Source organism: Lutjanus erythropterus, chromosome 15 (genome assembly GCF_056507025.1).
Source record: "Lutjanus erythropterus isolate fLutEry1 chromosome 15, fLutEry1.hap2, whole genome shotgun sequence".
Taxonomy (NCBI): domain Eukaryota; kingdom Metazoa; phylum Chordata; class Actinopteri; order Lutjaniformes; family Lutjanidae; genus Lutjanus; species Lutjanus erythropterus.
This window is the reverse complement of record NC_139331.1, coordinates 29,549,239-29,562,508: the sequence shown is the minus strand read 5'-3', so window position 1 is coordinate 29,562,508 and position 13,270 is coordinate 29,549,239.

Below are 13,270 nucleotides of genomic sequence, written 5' to 3'. Positions count from 1 at the left end.
AACCCACATAATTGTATAAAGGATACTACATGGGCCCAAGATCACTCTGGGCCCATGGAGTTGACTGTTGTCGTTAAACACAGTTTGTCACTGCATCCACAAATGCAAGTTAAGACTCAACCATGCAATGTCAAAGCCATATATCAACAACATCCAGAAACTCTGCAGACCTCTCTGGGCCCGAGCTCATCTGAGGTGGACTGACACCAAGTAGAAAAGTGTGCTGTGGTCTGACAACACTGACTGATTGTTGTTAAAAGAAAAGATGACGTACCACAGTGGTAAACTTGACCCTGTCCCAACTTTTTTGGACCATGTTGCAGGGATCAATTTCAGAATGAGTGGAATATATTACAGAAATTTTTAAAACTCCATGATCTATTATGTATTGTAACACACACAAAAACAACTATGTACTCCCATAGAGTCTGTTGTCCGTTTCCGTAGCCTAAAATAAACACAAGAATCTTCAGCAGATATAAATTGTGCAGTTAATGAGCTGTTTCTTATCAAAAAATTCCTATAGTTGAACATCTTTTCTCATCCACCTCTATAAAAATAGCTTCTCTTCTTGCATCAGATACGTCCCAATATTAGCAATATCACAGTGACTTGTTATCGTCTGTAATTTTTGTCACAATATTTCCTCAGCGACTGACTTCCTCTTAATAAAACAAAGCGCATGCCTCATAAATTGCATGTTTTCAACCTCACTCTTAAGAAATCAATTCCACAGACACCCTCTCAGCCTGATAAAACTGTGTAAGATGAATATTATGTGGAGAGGGAAACTGTCATTTAGGTTGAAGATAAAGCTGAGGTTACTAACACTCCTCAGCCCATGTGTCTCCATAAAAGACCGTGCAGTTGGTTATGATGTCAGGGTTGGTATTAGTCCATGAGACATGAATTCACTGGAGGGTAAAACAGGGAATTAATTGCCTGGGACGAGGTTAAGGAGCCACTTAGCCCTGAGTGGTGGAATGGCAGTTGTAATGCCAAAACATCTGGAAAAGGTAAAAAAACTAAACTAAATTAAAAGTAACATAAAGTAATGAAGTTACTTTACTTCAATATTTTGATACTTGGATTAGGTTACTGACTTTTAACAGGTTATCAGTTTTAAATCAGTTTTCAAGTAACCCTCTGAAGCCTGTCTGTGAGTGTGTGTTAGTACGGGTCAACAGGTGCAAGTTTGATCTGAGGGGAGTGTGTGGAGCCTGGAGGGCTGCAGCAGATGAAGTTGGCAAGTTTCACATCATTAGTTGCAGGTGCAGAACTCCCAAAATGTGCAAACACACACTCACAAGTCATGTCATCTAAACCTTGTTAATTATCATCCCTCGGCCTCAGTATACCCACTAAAACCACCCAGCTCAGCTCTGGTGTGAGTCATGTACAGTAATGGGAGTGAACTGAACCATCAATCTGCCAGTTACACACACACATATATATTTTCACATCTTCCTTCGTGTGTCTCAGATGTTTTCGGAGATGGATCTGTCGGATGGGGAGTGGAGACACACTTATCAGTGTGTTGTCCTCGATAAGGCGGAGAAGATTTGTAACGGTTGCAGCGTGTGTGTGTGTGTGTGAGTGTGCGTCTCTCTCTTACTCTGACCTCTCCTCGGCCGGGAGAGGAGGAGGAGGAAGAAAAGAGTGTCCTTGACAGAGCGTGAGGAGGAGGGGGTGAGATGTAAAATAAGAATCTGAGAGTAGAAGGAGACCGTTGTTTTCTGAGTTGCTTATTTCTTCTTTTCAACCTCTCGCTGTCGTTTTCTCTCACTCTCTTTGTCAGACGCACACTCCCTAAATTTCCACAGTGGAAACAGCGTCCTTGGGTGTGAATGACTATAAAATAAGTGGGGGATTGGGAGTAGGGGTCACCCTCAAGCAAGAGAGGGAAATGAAAGGTGAACTTAAGTGCAATCTAAAAATGTCTTTATCTCTACTAGACGTAAGCTTGGAGGGTATCATGCCATCATTTGCATGTGTGCATGTGTGCATACGTGTGTGCATGCATGCATGCATGTGTCTTATTTGTGTTTATTATTCACTGTAACCTGTCTTGGCCTCGTCAGAAAGAATCTCAGTGTAACTCTTCCTGGTTAAACAAAAGTTGCAAAAAAAAGGTAACACTTCATTTTACAGGTCCCCAATTTCACAGTAAGAGGGTGGTAATTAGCTAGTAACATATGTGAAATTTCTACGGGATTACCCCCAAATTTATCCCAAATTCATGGTAAGTAAGTGTTAATTTGCTAGTAATGTATTTGAAATTTCTATGAAATGATCCCAAAATGTATCCTAAATTTCATGGTAATTGAGTGGTAATTTGCTAATAATGTTTTGCAAATAAAATTTACCCTAAATTTCATGATAAGTAAGTGGTAATATGCTAATAACGTAGTTGAAATTTCTATGAAATGATTCAAAAATTTACCACAAATTTCATGTAAGTAGTAATTAGCTAGTAATGTATTTGAATTGGACTACCCAAGTTACATGGTGCGTTATACTTGCATCACACATTTAAGTTCATGATTCAACCTGAGCTGTAAGTGCAACCTATGAACACACATGCACGTGCTAAACACCACGTGGGTGTACAACATTGCTCAATGTCTGGAAAATCATGCAGCTGCTGTCTGGTGGACAACTTGCATGTTAACAAGTGGCAGCAGCCTCAGTCAGTCATTCAGAAGTTATTATTTCACAGTAATTCTCAAGTTTACAACAGATATCCATTGCAAGGACATTATAAACAGAGGTACATTCAAGATCAAGCATATTACCTTGACTGACAAATCTCTTCACTCAGTCTCACTCAGCCATAACTTCACACTTTATCCCAAATTTGGATTTTCAATCTAAAACAGAAGCGGCAAGTTAACAAACCATTTCAACATGGTGACATTGGTCACCTGCACCACCACCTACATCCCAAAATGTTTTTTCAATTCAATCTAACATTAGAGGTTGATCTGTGTAGCTAATGTTAGCAGATGGTGCGTGTAGGTAACATTGGTAGTTAGTCTTTGTTGCTAACATTAGTGATTGGTCTGTAGCCAATGCCAGCAATTGGTTTGTGTAGCTGACCTTAGCTGTTGGTCTGTGTTGCTAACATTAGTAATTGGGCTGTTTAGCTAAAGTCATTGATTAGTCTGTGTAACTGATATTAGTGGTGGTTTGTCTGTGTAGCTAATGTTAGCTGCTGGTTCAAGTAGCAAAAATTAGCAGTTTGTCTGTGCCGTTATCGTCAGCAGTTGATCTGTGTAGCTAATGTTAGGAGATTGTCTGTGGTGCTAACATTAGCAGTTAGTTTGTGTTGCCAACATTAGTAATTGGTCTGTGTAGCTAAAGTTAGCGGTCAGTCAGTGTAGCTTAAGTTAACATTTTGTCTGTGTAGCTAACATTAGCAGTTGGCCTGTGTAGCTAACATTAGCAATCAGTTCTGCCTGTAAATGTTTAAATTAGATGTTGAGTTCTTGGATGATGACAGTACTTTAACATCAGAAGGCCGCACTTTCGCCGTACTGTCATGTTGTTACTCTTTTCTGATTAAAAGACAAAATAATGAAATTTCCACCTAGTAAAGCATTTTGTCTAGAGATAATACATTGGCAACTGTCAGATTAGCTGGTTTCACTGAGACCAGAGTGGTGTTGTGAGACTCCTGGAGTGCTGTAATGTATGTACACTGTGCATGATAGCACATTGTTCTTTATTTTAAATTTGTAATGTTTTTGTAATCGAAGTTTTTACTAAATGTAATTGCAATCTGATCTTTTTTTTTTGTAACTTTTGTGTCCTAATAAAGTCATCCCATTACATATAATCTGTTTCTCCCCAAGCCTGATGTATCATCTCCTCCGGTCTCTTGGTAGTCTGCCATGCTGCCTGTCTTGGTGCCCCCCTCTCGGCCCCCTGGGTGACATGATAAGCATGGGCCTCATTAGTCTTTTTAATTGGTCCAGAACAGTTACAGTGAGCCGGCCTGAGGTCTGGCCACATGCCAGGCTAAAGTAAACCGACCCAATGGAAACACTGTACAGCCTGACCAACAGATCACTGAGTGCAACATCGAGCCTGACAGACAGTTTTTGATTTAGACTAAACCAAAAGGGGAATTCATAGTACACAGTGGGGGGTTTGGTCTTTAATTAACACCAGTTAGGCAATAACAAATAGAGTTCATGCTGAAAGATATTAAACTGTAGAGGTTGTGATGTGTTTCTCATGAACCTGCTTTGTTATATTTTAAATTGACACAAGGAATCCATTTATAAACACATCTACTCCCTTCACTTGATAGCTTGTTGGCCTTCTCTTGTGCCCACAAAACTTTCACCATGTCTACATAGCACTTAATCAAGAGATTTCTCTTCACTAGATGAGAGCAAAACAGAACAGCTTATAACATTTAGCCTTCTGGAGCATTAGCTTGTCTGTTCATACATGAGTGGGTTCTTTGTTAAGGGGATAAATGAGGTACATCTCTATAGTATGCCTATAATATAGTTAATCGCTATCAGACAACCTCTTTGTCACCACCTACAGTCACAAAATATTTGTCAGTATTAGCAGGTTAGCGGTTGTTCTATGTGGCAAAAGTTCATAGTTGGTCTGTATAGCTAACGTTAGCGGTTGGTCTGGGTAGCAAACATTACCAGTTGGTCTGAGTAGCTAAAGTCAGCAAATAATCTAAAGAGCTAATGTTAGCAGCTGATCTGCATAGCTAACATTAGCGCTTGGTCTTTGTAGTTAACCTTAACAGTTGGTCTGTGAAGCTAACTTTAGTGATTGGTCTGTGTAACTAAAGTTAGTAGTTGATCTGTGTAACTAATGCTGGAGGTTGGTCTGTATAGTTAACATTAGCAGTTGGTTGGTGTAGCTAATATTAGCAGTTGGTGTGAATAGCTAAAGGTAATGATTAATCTAAGTAGCTACTGTTAGAAGTTGATCTGCATAGCTAATATTAGCAGTTGGTCTGTGTAGCTAACACTAGAGGTTGGCCTGAGTAGCTAATGTTAGCAGTTGATGTGCATAGTTAGCATTAGCCATTGGTCTCTGTAGCTACCATTAGTGTTTAGTATTACCTGTATATGTTTCTTTAAATCAGATGTTGAGTTCTTGGATGATGACTATATTTTTACAGCTGAAGGCAGAACTGTCACTGTACTGTGATGTTGTTCCTCTTTTCTGATTTAAAGTCAATGTAAATCAGTAATAAATATGTAGTCTGAGATTGTCACACCACATACACTCTTTTTGCGGTGGGAAACCGCCACTATATAAGCCAAATATCACTTTCTCCAAAGTAACCAGAATCCTTTGGCACAATCTGCAATTTTACCGGAAGTTACTGGTCTACCGCTGCCTCGATCTGTTAGTTTGTTTGTGTTACTGTGTGACTTTGGTGAATCCGAACTAACTTTTCAAAACACATAAGTCTTACATGTTCTGTGAGGTAAAATCACTGATTTCACCTATGGAATTTGGTGATGGATATCTGCCCTGTATAATGGTGGTTTCCCATTGGAAAAGGTTATCTGACGGCAAGTTAAAGCAGTGAAAATACTCCAAATACAGTGTACACATAAACTGATATATATATATATATATATATATATATATATACATATATATATATATATATATATTTTAGACTGGCCTTTTTTAAGTGGCTAAATTACCCTTTGTTGCTGACCCTGTCCACAGCAGTACATTACTTAGCTTCCTCCAGTGGTACTCCTGCTGCTTCTTGAAAGTGGCAGTGAGTTCACTGCTGGACTACTTGACCTCATATAAACCCGCCCAAAAAGACATAACTATCCCTGTAAAGAGACATACAACAATGTATTTTTAACTAGCATTCGTTGCTAACATTTGTCTCCCTTTTTCATGTTTTATGCTTTTGTGGTCCTGTGCATGTGTGACATAGTGTGCACAAGCATGCATGTGTGAATCTGTGTGTGAGTGTGTGTGTGTGCGCACCGTGGCGTCTATAGCTTGTGGGGAATCCATCAAACCTTATCATTATAAGTAAACATGACAGAGTGGACAAAATGTCTTGTGCGCCGCCAGACCTGCTATCTAACCACGAGCCATATCTGTGATGATGGACTGATGTGGCGCTGGCTTTGACTAACCAGAGACTGAGTGTGAGAGTGGGAGTGTACGTATGAGCGCACACAGACACACATGCACCAGAACACACACACATCAAACGGCGTACACATGTAGACACTCAGACACAGTATAAGCACACACTCAAGTTACCTTTAACATGGCCCTTATATCTTCTGCCTCTCAAAGGAATACTACCTTTACAGGACATGAAAAGTTGACTTATCGCACAATCATAAATGAGCAGGCGCAGTCATAATTCATATAGGAATTTATAGCTGTTATTTATTGGCCTGTGTTTGCTCGGGTTCATAGTTTTACCTACGAGTTGAGCAGTGGCTGTGCTTTTTCTTCTGAAAAGTGATGGTTACTGTGCAGGATAAGCCTCTTTTTTTATGGCAGATGAGATCAGAGGCGAGTTAAGGAGTTGCTGAGGGAGATTTATTAGTAATGTTAGCTAATAGTTCATGATCTGCACTCATTATCACGCTGTGAAAAAACACACAAGAATTTAGTGGAATCAACTTGTCTTTTCTCATAAACTTAACATAAATATACAAGATTTATTCAAATTAATTAAATATAACCTGTGGTATTTTGATTTAGAATGATGAGTTGAACGAATGTACTGTACACAGTTAAATCGATTCATTAAATTAAGTTTCTAAAGAATGTGATTAGCATAGTAGCAGATTTCCCAACATGGTGTGAGAAACTTCCCTGAGACCCTGCTATTTTATCATTTCAAGAAAACATGTATGATCAAAACTTGACATGTTCCCTGAACTGAATTAATACCAAGTTTATTTTTAATAGAAACGTTTATTTGTTTTTGGATCATTTAAAAAGTTTTATGTATTCAGGTGCATAAAACCTAAAAAAAATCATGTATTTCTTTTCACAGAACTTATAAACACGAGTTTTTCAAACTTAAAATGTTTTAAATTAAAATGATGAGCTGAATGAAGGTACTGTACAGAGTTCCATCAACTCAATAAATTAAGTTTATGAAGAATCATGATCAGCATATCACCAGATTTCCCAGCATGCATTGTATATCTGAATTAATATTTGACAAGAAAGTTCATAATATTTTAAAAGAAAATACTCATAAACATGAGTTCATCTAACTTAAAGTTTTTGGGGGGATTTTTTAACTTAAATGTGTTGAATTTATGTACTATAAAGAGTTCAATCAACTCAACATATTAAGTTTCATGATCAGCATATTAGCAGACTTCCCAGCATGCATTGTACAACTGAATTGCTATCAGGTTTATTTGACTAGAAAAGTTTATTTGTTTTGAATCGTTACAAAGTTACCTTAACTTAACTTTTCAAATTCAGTCAACTTAAAATTTTAAGGATGCCCAAACACTAACTTTTTTAAGTTAAAATAAATTTATAACCATAAGTGTTAGTGTAAAACTGTGGTATGTCAAGTGAGGTTACAAAAAGTCAGAAAAAAAACAAACTTTTTTTGCATTTGTCTGGGGTGACTTTTCTTTCGTGTGTGCTGAGGTCAGTCTGTGTGCTCCTCTACTTGTTACAACACCACTGATAAGCAGGGTAAACAACCATGCACTGTTTGCTCTCCTACCATGGTCATGTGATCAAAAACACTGATGAGAGGGCATCTGTGTCTGTGCGTTCGACAGGGTGATATTGTGCTTTTGTCCATCTCTCCTTCAGGTTTCCTTACACCGTCTGCTCCGTCCTCGAGGTGTGGCTCCTGCACCGTCTGGACATTTAGCTTTAAGAGCGAAAACCCCGGCATTGATAACCTTCTCCCCTGCCGTTCAGTTCCTGGGTCAAAGGTCATGGCTGCAGTGCTTCAGCTGACTTGGCAGATTGACAGTGGCTGTAGTGGCACTGGATGGGATACAGTATAAAGTGTGTTTCGAGCCACGTCTCCATCACTTTCATTCCCCTCTCTGTCTTAGTTAACTGACTGACGCAAGTGGCCAGTGTGTATGCAGAAGGAGTGTATGTGTGTGTTGGGAAGGGAGGGTCATTAACCCCATGGTAACCTAGAAGGTGGTCTTTCAGACTCCCCTAGACCACCAAGGAAGTGATAAATGTGTCTCCATCACATCTAAACTATTGCAACTTGTGATGTGTCATATACAAGAGTTTAAAATCACTTTTCTAATAGTCTTTATATTACTTTTCACTATTGTGCTGTATCAATATAACTTCAAATATTACTTTTCAACATCATGTGTAATATTACTTTCAATATCATATGCAATAATATTTTCAATATCATTGCCAACTTACTTTTCTATTTTAGTTTGCCTGTTTTTTTTAATTTATCTTACTTTTATTGTCATTGTATTACAGACTGTTTTATTGTGTTTACTCCTTAAATACTATTTTTTTTAACCTTGTTACTGTCATTTTTGAGAAATCTTTGACACAAAAATCTTTGATTATATAATCTTAAAAAAACAGTACAAACAATATTCCTGCTCCCACAGTTCATGAGTCAGATGAGCATACGACTCACGTGTCATGAACAGTTTGTTGTTTGATGGATATTGTGTTGTGTTTGTGAAATGTAGTTTAAAAACTGTTGTTATTAAACATCATTTTAATGAAGTGTCATGATATATGTCAACTATATTTCCTTACCTCTCATACCCTTCACCCAACGGGTCATTAGCAAGCTAACGTTAGCTTTGTCAGTTGATTCATTTAGCTAAAATTTTTTGTTTCTGTGACTTTTGGGGGGAAAATTGACTTTCCTCTACATGTCAACTTCAGTGCGAACACTTGTAAATTTGTCACAGTCTTTGCCTGTTGAGGTTTGTAAGCTGGACTTTTAATTGTTTTTTAACAGTTGCTGTCATTAATAACAATTCACTCTTAAAGATTTCTTGTCCAAATCAGTTTATTGCACAACAATTTGTAAGCATTCTTACATCTTCCCACAAACATACAGATAAAAACACTATCTGATGGAAGTTTTTCTAAAATATATCTGCATTTTTTCACAGGTTTTGGTTCATTATGATGAATTACAACTCCCATTTTTCATATCAATTATCATTTGTGTGACATATCCTTTTTCAGTGTTTAGGTTTTGCTGCCTCTTGTTGCCGCGGTGTACTTGAAGTTATCAGTCATTGTAGTCTAAGCTACAAGTGTGTGACGTCTGAGGAAAATGATTTCAAATCTCTCCAAGGCCTGTGCTGGGACAGACCTTTGTGACAGTAACAGTTTAAAAAGATAGGAGCAAGATATTATCTTTATTTAAACTAACTGAGCATAACAAGACACCAAATATGATTTTAGTTTCTGCTATTGTGACTCTGACTGTTTAAATCCTCCATCATAATACTGGGCACAGTTGAAATGTGACAATAAAAGGGAAGTGAAGACCTCATGGATTATTTTTTACAATACATCCATCCATTTATCTGGGGAGTTTATAAGGGCTGGGCCTCACTGTACAGAAGCACAGCGTAGGAACTTTTTTCACTGATTTTGGTGAAACTGGATCATTTTTACAAAGAAAATGTTTTCTTTTTTCCCCTCTGTTGCTCAACTTCAACTCTCAGTGACTGAATTCCAGAGTTTAACAGCTCACTTGTTGCTAAAGTAGCTAACCGTAACTGTTAGCTGCCGTTAGCTGGCAACATAACTCCCAGTGAACACGACCGGTCTGCCTGTTTTATTTGCAGGAAGCACGTGAGCAGTAAGCACCCCGCCATTTTACTCAACTTTAAATTTTGATTAAAGACTCTTCATGACTCTCATCAGCTGATCTATGTGTTTGAGTAAAATACACTTTCAGCTCAGTTCCAAAAATTAAAATATAGTTACCACTAGACTTTACCATATTCTCACAGCAACCATTTTCCTTTCATCTCACACTCACTCACAGAAGTTTGTTCAGGTTCGGTTTTTTGTTTTAGTGTTTTTGTTTTGTTTTCGTTTATTTTTTGTTTTGTTTTTTTGCCATGATTCAGATTTCATGCCGTGTAAACATAGAGAATCTGAAATCATTATCATTTCATCACTTCCAAATTGATCAGCAACTGAAAGGACGATGGAAAAAGATTCAAACTAAAACATCTTATTTAATAACCTTAGCTACTGTAAGACAACAGCTAATGTTAGCATTCAGCTACTTCTTAGCTAACGTTACCAGCATCATTACTGACAAAGCACACTGCTAAAGTGTTTGTTGCTCACTTTTGAGTTGGATGTAGCTGTTAATCTGTATGAACAGACAACAATGTGTTCCTGTAAACAAAATGTCACATAACGTTACTGACGTGACCAGACCGTTTCTCACGTCAGGTGAAGAGACAGCAAGACAGTTAGCTAACGTTACACTGCAAGATTAATTACACTGATATTTCATTACTGCGCTGATATTTCAGAATTAATTTACGCCTTACCTATCCTATCATCAAATGCTAACATTAGCTAGAAAATGACTGAATGCTAAAGTTAGCTGCTGTCCCGTGATAGAAAATCAAATATGTTGTTTTAGCTTTAAATAAGGCCCAATATCCCTCCAGATTTTCACTATCCATCATCTTTTCAGTTGCTGATCGATCAGGAAGTGGCGAACAGCAGTAGGACATTTGAGCTCTTCACCCTGTGTGTGATGTCAAAGAAAAGTGATTGCCGTGTAAATTAGGGCTCAAATTTTTATTGCAATCACAATATGGTCTACTGCTAATTCAAATCACAGGATGCACAATATTTGTTAAAGGTGAAATGTGAGTCAAAATACCATTTTAAATTGAATATTGTGGTGCTGCAGAGGTGTTCTGGCCAACACGCCATTCTCTAGACTTCAGAAAACATACAGATCTATATACAAAAAAATCTTAAGATTATTAGATACTACAGCAATAATGTGACTTTGAGTTGTGCTTTTATTAGAGATACGGTGAGCTGGTATGACTTAAGGGGGCTGTTGTAACACCTTGACTTCTTGCATTATATTTAATATTGTAGTCTTGTCCTTATTAGTGAAAATATATCAACTGTATTATTAATTACTGCACATTTATACGTTTCTTATATCAAAAGATGAGTACTGTATTTGAAGTAATCTGAGTGTTATGAAGTGAACTGACCCCGGTCTCCCCTACTATTAGCTGGCACATAAAAGAGCACATATGCATTCTCAGTGGGACACATAAAGAACATCACGATCTTTTCTTTTGTTCCTTTTCTGCTCATCCTCTGCAACATAAATTCCTCTGTATATGTGTGTGTGTGTGTGTGTGTGTGTGTGTGTGTGGACTTGAATCCTCCTAACCAAGCTGTTTGTGGGCCATGACAGGACAGTATACGGTAAAAACTGTAATAGCGGAGGCTGAAATGAGGCTACCTGTATACAGTACAGATCTTATATGACAGGGAGACGGTTGGCGCTGCAGGTTTGATGATGGCAGACTGTTATTACAGCCCTGTCTGTCTGTCCGAGAGCCACATCTTGAAAACATTACTCAGCAAAGAGTCAAAAGTTTACTAGAGCTCATCTTTGGCTTTTTTTAGTGCTTAAAATTCTGCGAAACTGTCCTACAGCCTCAGAAATAAGGGTTCTAAAGGGGTTCTTCCTGAAGAAAAGATTATTTTTTTGAAAGAAAAAGTTATTCGAGGATTGTCAGGGTTCTTTGTACCATAATATAAAAGGGTTCTCGGTAGACCTCCTCTTGGAATGAAAAAGGTTCTTTGTAGAACATCCTGACTGTGTCCCAGACTAAACCCTTGGAATAAAAAAAGGTTCTTGACAGAACCCACTGAGTATATTCTAGATAAAATCCTTGGAATATAAAAAGGTTCTCTTCTCAGGAGAACCCAGTTGATGGGTTCTATATAAAGCCGCTGGAATATCAAAAGGTTTTCGGTAGAACCCCCCTGAATTTGTTCTAGATAAAACCCTAGGAATAAAATAGGTTCTTGGTAGATCCTGCCAAGTGTGTTCTAGATAAAACACTTGGAATATAAAAGGTTCTCCTCTTGGGTGAACCCGGTGGATGGGTTCTAGATAAAACCCTTGGAATAAGGTCAGTAGAACTCGATGATGTGTTCTGTTAAGCACCCTTAGAAGGTGGAACGGTTCTGGATAGAACCCCCAGAGAGGATTCTGGGTGGAACCATTACATCATAGAAGGGTTCTCTAGGTGAAACCTTTCACAGATGGCTCTGGGTATAATACTTTATGTTGTGTTCTAGGTAGAACTCTCTGAAAGCTTCCAAATGGAGTCTTTATAGAAAGTGTTCTCCTATGGGAACAGGTTGAGGAACCCTTTATAGTTCTAGTTAGCACCTTTATTTCTATGAGTGTATTTTGCCTTCCAGGAAAAGAAAATCAAACACAACTTTGATGTAAAACTTTAAGAGAAGCGTTTGAAATAAGGAGAGGGGACAAAGAAGAAGACGGTGGATGGAGACATTTGTGTGTCTGTCCCTTTACTTCATCACATGACGGTCCTGATGGTCTTGAAGGGGGACGATGATACCCAGAACCCCGGGGTCCCTGCCAACACAAACCCTGCTCCCAACCACGCAGTCCCCCACAATCCTTTGCTCCAGAGCAGGGTGGGAAGAGGAGGGAGGGGCGGGGGGGGTGGGGTTGGAGAGGGGTTGATGAGAGTCTGAACAGGACGGAGGAGGGACACACCGGCGCCATGGCGATCCCTAAGACAACTTATCTCCTCTCTCACAATGATAGCGCCTGTCAAAATAACTGCCAAGATACATAGCCAGCCAGGAACTGGTTAACTCCTGAGTCGTCCAATCAGAGGGCCCGCAGCCGGGGTCTCCGTCTCTCCCCACCTTTAGACGGCTCTCTGGGACCCACGTTCCACAAACACGCATTATCTCTGTCTCGTTACTCTCTGTCTCACACGGGTTCAGCTAAGCTTTAATGTTACATTTGAGTTAATGTCACAAATATTTGACTTTAAGTGGCAAAAAAGAAGCTACACACAAAAAGGACATTTATACGCCTCCAACACACTGTTTTAAATGTTGTCTGTTCTTTTCTTTGACTTATTGAGACAGATGAAAAAGCTCATGTAAGTAACAGGGAGGGTTCTTGTGGTAGACCATGTTTTAATGTGCAATATTTTTAATATAGGCTGTATAAATCTGATATGACAGGCTCTCT